The following is a 9,424-nucleotide window of genomic DNA, read 5'->3' as shown; positions in this document are numbered from 1 at the left end:
CGAATTAAAGATAGTAAAATTAAGAAATAAATTCATCCATAAAAAAACTAAAATAAAAAACATTCAACATAGATTAAAATGGAAATTGTACGAAGCATAGTAAAAATAAATTGTACCAAACTTAAGCTTAAAAACAACAAGATAAATGATGAAAAAGAGGAGAAACAACCTAAAGGTGTGAAGGGGAATCCGGTGGAGATGGTGAAGGTTCAATATTTTGACGTCGGAAGAATGAAAACAGCCGACGCCTTGTGGACTTGTTCTCCCTCCGCAAAGTATTAATATTGGTGTCCACCTCGGCGACTCGGGAACTCAATTCATTATTGCTTTCAACCATGTCATCTAATCGCAAATTTAATTGCCGATTATGTGCATTCATTTGGTTCCAAATCCTCCTCAAATCAATAGGATCATCATCATTGGGTGCTTGAGCTTGTGGTGGAGCTTGTGGTGCATTATGCGTCGCTTCCTCTTCCGCTTCCTCCTCACCGCCTTCTTCGGTACCTATATGTTGAGAACTCGAGGCTCCTCCTCCCGTATTACCACTAAGATGGGCAATTCGTGACTTATATGAAACAAAAACGGGAGGACCGAAACTAAGCAATAAGTTGGCTCGGTTAAGGGCCACAATGTCCAAAATAGGTATATATCCATAGTAGGAGGTGATGTCATAGTCCGCTAATTCCCCATGTGCACCCATCACTAAGCCGGTAATAAAATTTCCTAAGGGCACTTGCTTAGTGTGTGACTTGGAAGCACGATATAGATTATCAAATAGCATTCCGATGCTATCAACACGAAGACCTTTCATCAAGCAATCGAGAATAAATAAATCCCGAACTTGAACTTTGGAACTTTCAACTCTCCTAAACAACGAAAAACTCAAAAACTTATGAAAATAAAACACACAATTGTCCCTAATAAACTTGCTTGAAGTGTTTTTGGGAGAAAAATAGTCTTGTCCCGAAATAGCATGCCAAATAGTGTTAGAATCAACTTCCCTAGGCTTATCAACAAAACCACTCGTTGGAAACCCAAAAATATTCCCCATCGCCTCATAATCAATAGTATAGGTGACACTATTGTTCCTAAAGGTGATGAATTTCTTCCTCTTATCATATTGTAATGTAACCAAAAATTCCACAATGAATTCATTATTGTGAGGGAATTTCATAGAACCAAATGTATTCCAACCTAGAGTATCAAGGAACTCGTTTACATGATCAAAGAAAGATAACTTGCTTACCGAATCAAAATGGAGAAAAGGCATGTCTACATACTCCAGTTTGGTACCGAAAAAGTGAGTAAAGCGTTGGCCTTCTTCCTCGGATGCAATATCGAAATAGGCACCATAACGGACACGAAGACGATTGGCTTCGGTGACCTTAGGCTTGTGGCCGAAAACTTTGGTCCTAGGCATGATGTTGGTTAGTAGTTTGAGAATATAGAAGAAGAGAAAATAGAGAGAAAAGCAAAAGCTTGAGAGGGTTTGGGTAATGGTAATGGTGAATGAGTGAAAAAGAAGGTAGAGTAAAAGGGTAATTGATTGTGAATAGGGAAAGGATTAATTGGGAAGAACAAAAGGTAGTGTATTGGGAAGAGTTTAGAGTGAGGGATTGGGTAAAATTGGAGGTGATTTGATGTTTGTGTAAGCTGTAGATATATATAGGGTGAATATAGGTGCTTGGAGTTTGTGTTGGAATAGGAAAAGCCCAAAAATTGTGCAAAAATCCAGACTCCGCCAGCCATACAGGTCGCGTGTCGCGATCGAGATTCCGAAATCTCGATTGCGACACGACATTTTCAAGGAGAAAATCCCGCTTGAAAACGTATGTATTCACTGATCTTACCGAGATTATATAATCTCGGCCGAGATTCGGCACCTGGCTGCGAAAAATGCGCGTATTAACTCCGTTTTGTGCAATTTCCTGAGTAATTATGTCCTGTAATTAAGTAAATGTGTACATGAACTTAAAAACACAAATTAAAACATTAAATATAAGGTAAACCAAAGGTTTAACCTTATTAATATGGAGTAATGAAACATGAATTGCCTGAATTAATGTTCATTAATGTGCATTAATTTACATAGGTTAAATGAATAAGCATTGAATTTCTAAGAAGTAATTAAATATGGTAAATGAATGTAAGTTCATTGAAGCATTTATTCATGGTAAATTTTAAACATTAAAATGTTAAGCAAATTAATTAAATCTGAGACAGAATCAAATGAACAGTTATATTATTTCATTTTGATAAGTTCATACAGATATATGGAATAATTAACACTGCATAAGGTCATATAAGTTCATAGTAAAATTAAACTTAATGACTGCATTAAAAAATAAAATTCATTATTATATTTAATAAGTAATAGTGATTAAAACTTATTAGCATTTCATATGGATATATGTACCGATCTATTTATAATGGTTTATGAATTGAAACAAATTTAAACCAGAACAAAAGATGAAAGTATGAAGTGAATTGAACTTTTTATTGCATAAACACATATATACACAAAAAAATAAGAACATATATACAAAGAAAATTTAAAAATAACCTATATACAAACTATGTACAAACAGATTAAAAATTAAACAAAACAACACAAAACAAATCTAAACTAAAATCTCATCCCGTTGAATTGGGATTCGCATGGCCCGATAATGCTCAATCTTCACTTGCACGAAGATATGTCTCTCTTCCGCAGAAAGAAATCGTGGGCCAACCCTAAAAATGCGCTTCACGAGGCCCTCACTTTCCAAAAACTCATAATCCATTATTGGAAAGGGTTCAACATCAGTCCAAGGAACAGAACTTGCTCCTTTGGCCCTGAGAATAATTTCACAAATGATATTGCCAAAGCCAATCTTCTTGTCCTTAGATCTAGAAGCGGCAACAAGACCTTCCATCAATATTTTTGAAGAATCGACGATGTTGCTTTGGAAAATATCACCTAACACGTACAAGTCCGTGTCTTGGACCATATTGCTTCCAGTTCGTCCAAACAAACTGTGACACAGAAACTTGTGCAAGTACATCATAGAATTAGAGTTGATGCACTTGTTGTAGGCGAGACTTGGATTGAAACGCCAGAAACCAGTTAACATCCTCCAAATGTCTCTGGATGTCATATCTCTGCCAAGATGATAATTGGTTGTATCCCTTGGCGGCAAACCAAACCAGGCATGTAATTCAGGGTAACCAAATGTGAAGGTGTCGCCATCCTTGCGAAAACTGAGATGAACACGACGCTTGTTCACGAAGCGCAGTGTACAGAGAAATTCAAGAATCCAAACTCCAATTATTGGAAATCTCATGTAGGCAAATTTAGACCAGCCTAAATTTCTCAAGTAGCGATCCATATCATCGCTTATTCCGAGTTCATCGTTCAAGAACTAATCCATGTACATCATTCCTTCGAACATAGCATAACGAACTCGATAATATCGCTGTCCTTCATCATGGTTGTAAATGGGAAATGGTGCACCATAGCATTCTGATAAGTCAGGACGCTTATTTCGTGCAACAGCGATCTTCTTGGAAGATTTATGCTTGGAAGTAATGGTTTTTTATAAGAAAAGTCTCTGGAACTTTTACAAAAATGGTTGAAAAAGTTGAGAAGAAATCAGAATTTTGTCTGATAGAGATGAAAAGAATAGTAAGGAAAATAATTCTGGCTCCTCTTATTATATATAAGGAAATTAGGATGAATTAATGTGTCTTTTGGTTGCGAAAAGGTGTAAAATGATACCTTTTGGACTTAGAAAGACATGAAATTTCGAGTTGGAGCAGTAAAGGTTATAAGAAGAAGAAGAAACAAGGTTGACAGGTGCAGAAAGCACCCGTGTCGCGACCGAGATTCGCCAATCTCGGTCGCGACACCCCATTTCCCTTTGGGAAATGAGCGTCGTAACCCTTCCTCCCGAATCTCGACCGAGATTATATTAATCTCGGTAAGATCAAAAAATTGCTTACATTCCCTTTGAAAAATTGAAGTCCTGAATCTCAACTGAGATTCCTGAAATCTCAACCGAGATTTCTGATTTTCCTCCAATTTACATTAACTACCTAAAAACTAATTAAAAACATGACTTAAATATATTTTTATCATTTTAAACTTGATATACACTTATCTAAAAACTAAAAATCATAAAAATAAAATTTATAAAAATAAATAAAACAAAATTAAATTAAATATAAAAGCTAAACTTAAAACTAAATAAAAAGCTAAACAAGAAAATGTATGAAAATTAACGAATTAATCTTCATAAAATTTTCCCACAAACTTAATTTCCTTAATTGGAGTGTTTTCATAATAAATTTTGCATCTATTACCGTTAATTTTAAAACGAACTCCATTAGGTCCTTCTAGTTCTAAGGATCCATAGTCGAAAGATTTAACGACTAAAAATGGTCCTGACCACCTAGACTTAAGCTTACCTTGGAAATAATATGAGTCGTGAATTAAATAGCATACCTTATCTCCAACATTAAAGCTTTTGACTTTAATTTTCGCATCATGCCATTTTTTCACTTTCTCTTTATATATCTTTTCATTTTCGTAAGATAAATGACGTAATTCATCCAACTCGTTTAAGTCGAATAAACGTTTCTTTCCTGCTTGTTGCAAATCATAATTAAGTGCTCTAATAGCCCAATAAGCTTTATGCTCTAATTCTACTGGTAAATGACAAGCTTTCCCATACACAAGTCGGTACGGTGTCATTCTTATAGGCGTTTTAAATGCAGTACGGTATGCCCATAACGCATTGTTAAGTTTACAAGACAAGTCTCTTCTTGAAGACGAAACTATTTTCTCTAGTATCCATTTGAGTTCTCTATTTGATATCTCCGCTTGACCATTCGATTGAAGATGGTATGGCGTAGATACGCGGTGGTGTACTCCATATTTTCTCATAAGCGATTCAAAACTTCGGTTTATGAAATGGGTACAACCATCACTTATTATGACTCTAGGGACTCCAAATCTACAAAATATAGCATCAAGAAACTTAACTACAACCTTAGCATCATTCGTCGGGGTTGCAATTGCTTCAACCCACTTTGAAACATAATCTACAGCTACTAATATATAAGTTTTACCAAAAGAAGGGGGAAAAGGACCCATGGAATCGATTCCCCACACATCGAAGACTTCAACTTCTAACATGTTTGTGAGAGGCATCTCATCTTTCCTTCCTAAATTCTCGGTTCTTTGACATTTGTCACACCGAATAATAAACGAACGAACGTCTTTAAACAAATTAGGCCAAAAGAATCCACATTCTAATATCCTAGCTACTGTTTTACTAACGCCGTTATGCCCTCCATAAGAGCTTGAATGGCATTCGGACATTATAGACTTGTATTCATCTTCACTAACGCATCTCCTAATTACACCATCACCACAAGTTTTGAACAAGAAAGGATCTTCCCAAAAATACTTTTTAATATCGGAAAAGAATTTTTTCCTTTGTTGGAAACTTAACCCTTCTAGAACAATGTTAGCTGCGAGATAATTGGCTATATCCGCATACCATGGTGACATGACACTTTTTATCTGATAGAGATATTCATCAGGGAAATCATCTCGTATACCATCAGTTTCACCGATAGGACCGTTTTCATCTTCAAGTCTTGATAGATGATCGGCGACAAGGTTTTCTACTCCCTTTTTATCTTTAATTTCTATGTCAAATTCTTGTAATAACAAGACCCATCTAATAAGACGCGGTTTTGCATCTTTTTTAGCAAATAGATACCTTAAAGCTGCGTGATCGGTATATGTAATAACTTTAGATCCTAACAGATACGACCTAAACTTATCACATACAAAAACTACCGCTAGCATTTCTTTTTCGGTTGTGGTGTAATTTAACTGTGCACCTGACAATGTGTGGCTTGCATAATAAATAACATAAAGTTTCTTATCCTTTCTTTGACCTAATACACATCCGACGGCTAAGTCACTTGCATCACACATAATTTCAAAAGGTAAATCCCAATCGGGTTTAGCAATTATAGGTGCATTGACTAAAGCTGTTTTAAATGTTTCAAAAGCTTTAACACAATCTTCATTAAAATCAAAGGTCGAATCTTTCATAAGCAAATTAGTAAGTGGTTTGGAAATCACAGAAAAGTTTTTAATAAATCTTCTGTAAAAACCTGCATGTCCTAAAAATGACCGTACTCCCTTAACAGTAGTTGGAGGGGGTAATTTTTCTATCACTGAAGTTTTTGCTCTATCCACTTCTAATCATTTTTCAGATATTTTATGACCTAAAATAATTCCTTCGTCAACCATGAAATGACATTTTTCACAGTTTAAAACTAAATTTGTTTCTTCACATCTAGACAACACTTTATCTAAGTTTTCTAAACATATGCATCAAAAGAATCTCCATAAACTGAAAAATCATCCATAAAAACTTCCATGATATCTTCAATGAAATCGTTAAAAATTGCAGTCATACAACATTGAAATGTTGCTGGTGCATTACATAGACCAAAGGACATTCTCCTATATGCAAAGGTTCCATAAGGAGATGTGAAGGTCGTTTTATATTGGTCATCCGGGTAAATATATATTTGAAAGAATCCGGAATAACCATCGAGAAAACAATAAAAAGCATGACCGACTATCCTTTCGATCATTTGATCAATGAAATGTAGAGGAAAATGATCTTTCCTGGTTGCTTTGTTTAGGTTCCTATAATCTATACAAACCCTCCAACCGGTGGTGGTTCGCGTAGATATTAACTCACCTTCGTCTTCCTTACTACAGTTATGCCTCCTTTTTTAGGTACACAATGGATTGGACTAACCCATTCACTATCTGAAATAGGATAAATGATTCCATTGTCTAAAAGTTTAGTAATCTCATTTTTTACTACTTCTTTCATGTTCGGATTTAAGCGTCTTTACCTATCCGCTTTAAGTGGCTTATCTTCTTCTAAATGAATTCTGTGCATTACAATACTAGGATTGATTCCTTTCAAGTCTGAAATTTGCCATCCCATACTTCCTATCCTATTTCTAACAACCTCTTTCAATTTTTCTTCTTGATCATTGGTTAGCTTGTTAGAGATAATTATAGGAAGAGAATCGCCTTCACCTAGGAAAGCGTACCTCAAATGGTTTTGTAATTCTTTAAGTTCTAACTTAGGGGGTACTACAATCGAAGGCGGAACTGGTCCATCTTCTCGAATCAAAGGCTCTGGGTCCTTATCTTCTAATTCTTCTCCCATTATAGGTTCTATTATTTCTTCACTTTGAACAATGTCATTGACACTTTCTTCAACCAAGTCTAGTTTCATACAAGCGAATTCCTCCATAGGATACTTCATCGCTTTGTTCATATTAAACTCGATCTTATCTTCACATATCCTTAAAACTACTTTCCCTTTCGACACATCGACTAATGCACGTCCCGTGTTCATAAACGGTCTACCAAAGATTAGTGGACAACTAACGTCATATGCAAAGTCTAATATAATGAAATCGGTAGGAAAAATAAATCTATCAACTTTAACTAAAACGTCCTCAATTATACCATATGGTCTCTTAGTGGTCTGGTCCGCTAATTGCAAAACCATGTTGGTACGCTTGATATCTTCTTCTAAACCTAACTTATTAAAAATAGACAACAACATTAAGTTAATACTTGCTCCTAAATCACAAAGATAACTTGGGAATTCAATATCTCCCAACTTACACGGGATGGTGAACTACAGTCTTCAGTTAATGATATGGATGAAATTCCTTCCCAACTGATCTTCTTTGAAATCAAATCTTTTAAGAACTTACCATAGTTAGGAATCTGCGTTATCGCATCCATAAACGTCAAATTAATATGCAAATTTTTAAGTTTGTCCAAAAACGTTAAAAGTTGTTTGTCATAGTCCTTGTTTCGGACTTTGTGTGGAAAAGGTGGTTTGGGTATAAAAGTTTTTGTACTTGAATCAATAGGTGTGGTTTTTGCATTTAATGTATCCTCTTTGGATTTCCTTGGTAAATCAATTCCTTGTAAAGTAGAATTTCCGGGCATTTCTGGACCTAAGTAATTTTTCCCTGAACGAAGAGTGATAGCCTTGATATGCTCTTTCGGATTTTCTTCCGTATGGCTGAGAAGACTTCCCTCTTTTTGGGATGGAATTGATTTAGCAATTTGTTCAATTTGAACCTCCAAATTATGGATGTTAGATCAGTGGTTTTTAATAAGCTGATCGAAATTATTCTCGATCCGTTTAAAACCATCGTCGTGATTACTTATTTTTCCATTGATAGCATCTATAAATTTGTCGATTTTAGAAGATAAAGTGCTAATCATATCTCTTGATTGATTTTGATAATTATTGGTACGATTTTGATTAGCATTTGCATTATTATTATTATTATCTTTCCAATTAAAGTTAGGATGATTCATCCATCCAGAATTATAAGTACTAGAATAAGGATTATTAGTTTGGTTTTGCCCTTGGACAAAATTTACCTGTTCAATCTCATCCATACCTTCGTAATCCACATCCGTTTGGATTGGATTACCATTGGTATCGCACGGTGCCATAAACCTGTCAATTTTGTGCGATAAGGCAGAAAATTGGGCTTGTAACATCGAGACCGGATCAAGATTCACTATACCTTTAACTGTTGATGTGGATGTTGAGGATGATGGTTTTGCCACTGGTATGTGTCCACGTTCAGCGGACCACATACTGCTGTTGATTGCCATTTCCTCCAAAAGTTCTCTTGCTTGGGCGGATGTCTTTTTCATGAATAACCCTCCCGACATAGCATCTAATGAACCTCTAGTTGTAGGATTAATCCCACTGTAAAATGTTTGCATTAAAAGTGCATCGGGTAATTGGTGGTGTGGGCATAAACGTTGAAGTTCTTTGAAACGTTCCCAAGCTTCATAAAGAGTTTCATTATCATTTTGAGAAAAAGATGTTAACTCTTTTATGACTCTTGCAGTTTTTGCTAAAGAGAAATATTTTGATAAAAATGCTTGGGCTAGTTGGTCCCAAGTTTCGAATGTTATAGCTGGCATAGAAGTTAACCAATTTTTTGCCTTGTCCTTCAAAGTGAAAGGAAAAAGGCGAAGTTTGACTGATTCGGCAGGCACATCTGTCATTTTGAAAGTGTCACAAATTTCTAAGAAATTTGTCAAATGGGCATTTGGGTTTTCGTTAGGTAGTACATAAAACGTTACATTGTTCTGCAACATATTAAGCAAAGTTGGCTTACTTTCAAATTGGTGTGCGTTTATTGGGGGTCTAACTATACTGTTTGTTACACCGGCCACTCCTGGCCTAGCGTAATCCATAAGTGTTGCCATATTTTTTGGCTGTTGTTCTGAATTTTGTTTCTCTTTGTTTTTCTTTTTATTTTTCTTTAAGGTCTTTTCAATTTCTGGATC

At 35.4% G+C, this 9,424-nt stretch overlaps 1 non-coding gene across 1 annotated transcript; it reads left to right on the top strand.

Moving 5' to 3' along the window:
• Nucleotides 1-8,867: 8,867 nt before the first annotated feature.
• LOC136201664 (small nucleolar RNA R71) lies at nt 8,868-8,974 on the top strand. The gene has a single exon (XR_010674009.1). It is a non-coding gene; the product is annotated as a small nucleolar RNA R71 (small nucleolar RNA).
• Nucleotides 8,975-9,424: the final 450 nt, after the last annotated feature.

This window comes from Euphorbia lathyris, chromosome 7, assembly GCF_963576675.1.
Source record: "Euphorbia lathyris chromosome 7, ddEupLath1.1, whole genome shotgun sequence".
Classification (NCBI taxonomy): domain Eukaryota; kingdom Viridiplantae; phylum Streptophyta; class Magnoliopsida; order Malpighiales; family Euphorbiaceae; genus Euphorbia; species Euphorbia lathyris.
The sequence above is the reverse complement of the archived record's forward strand: the minus strand, read 5'-3'. Positions and strand labels throughout refer to the sequence as shown.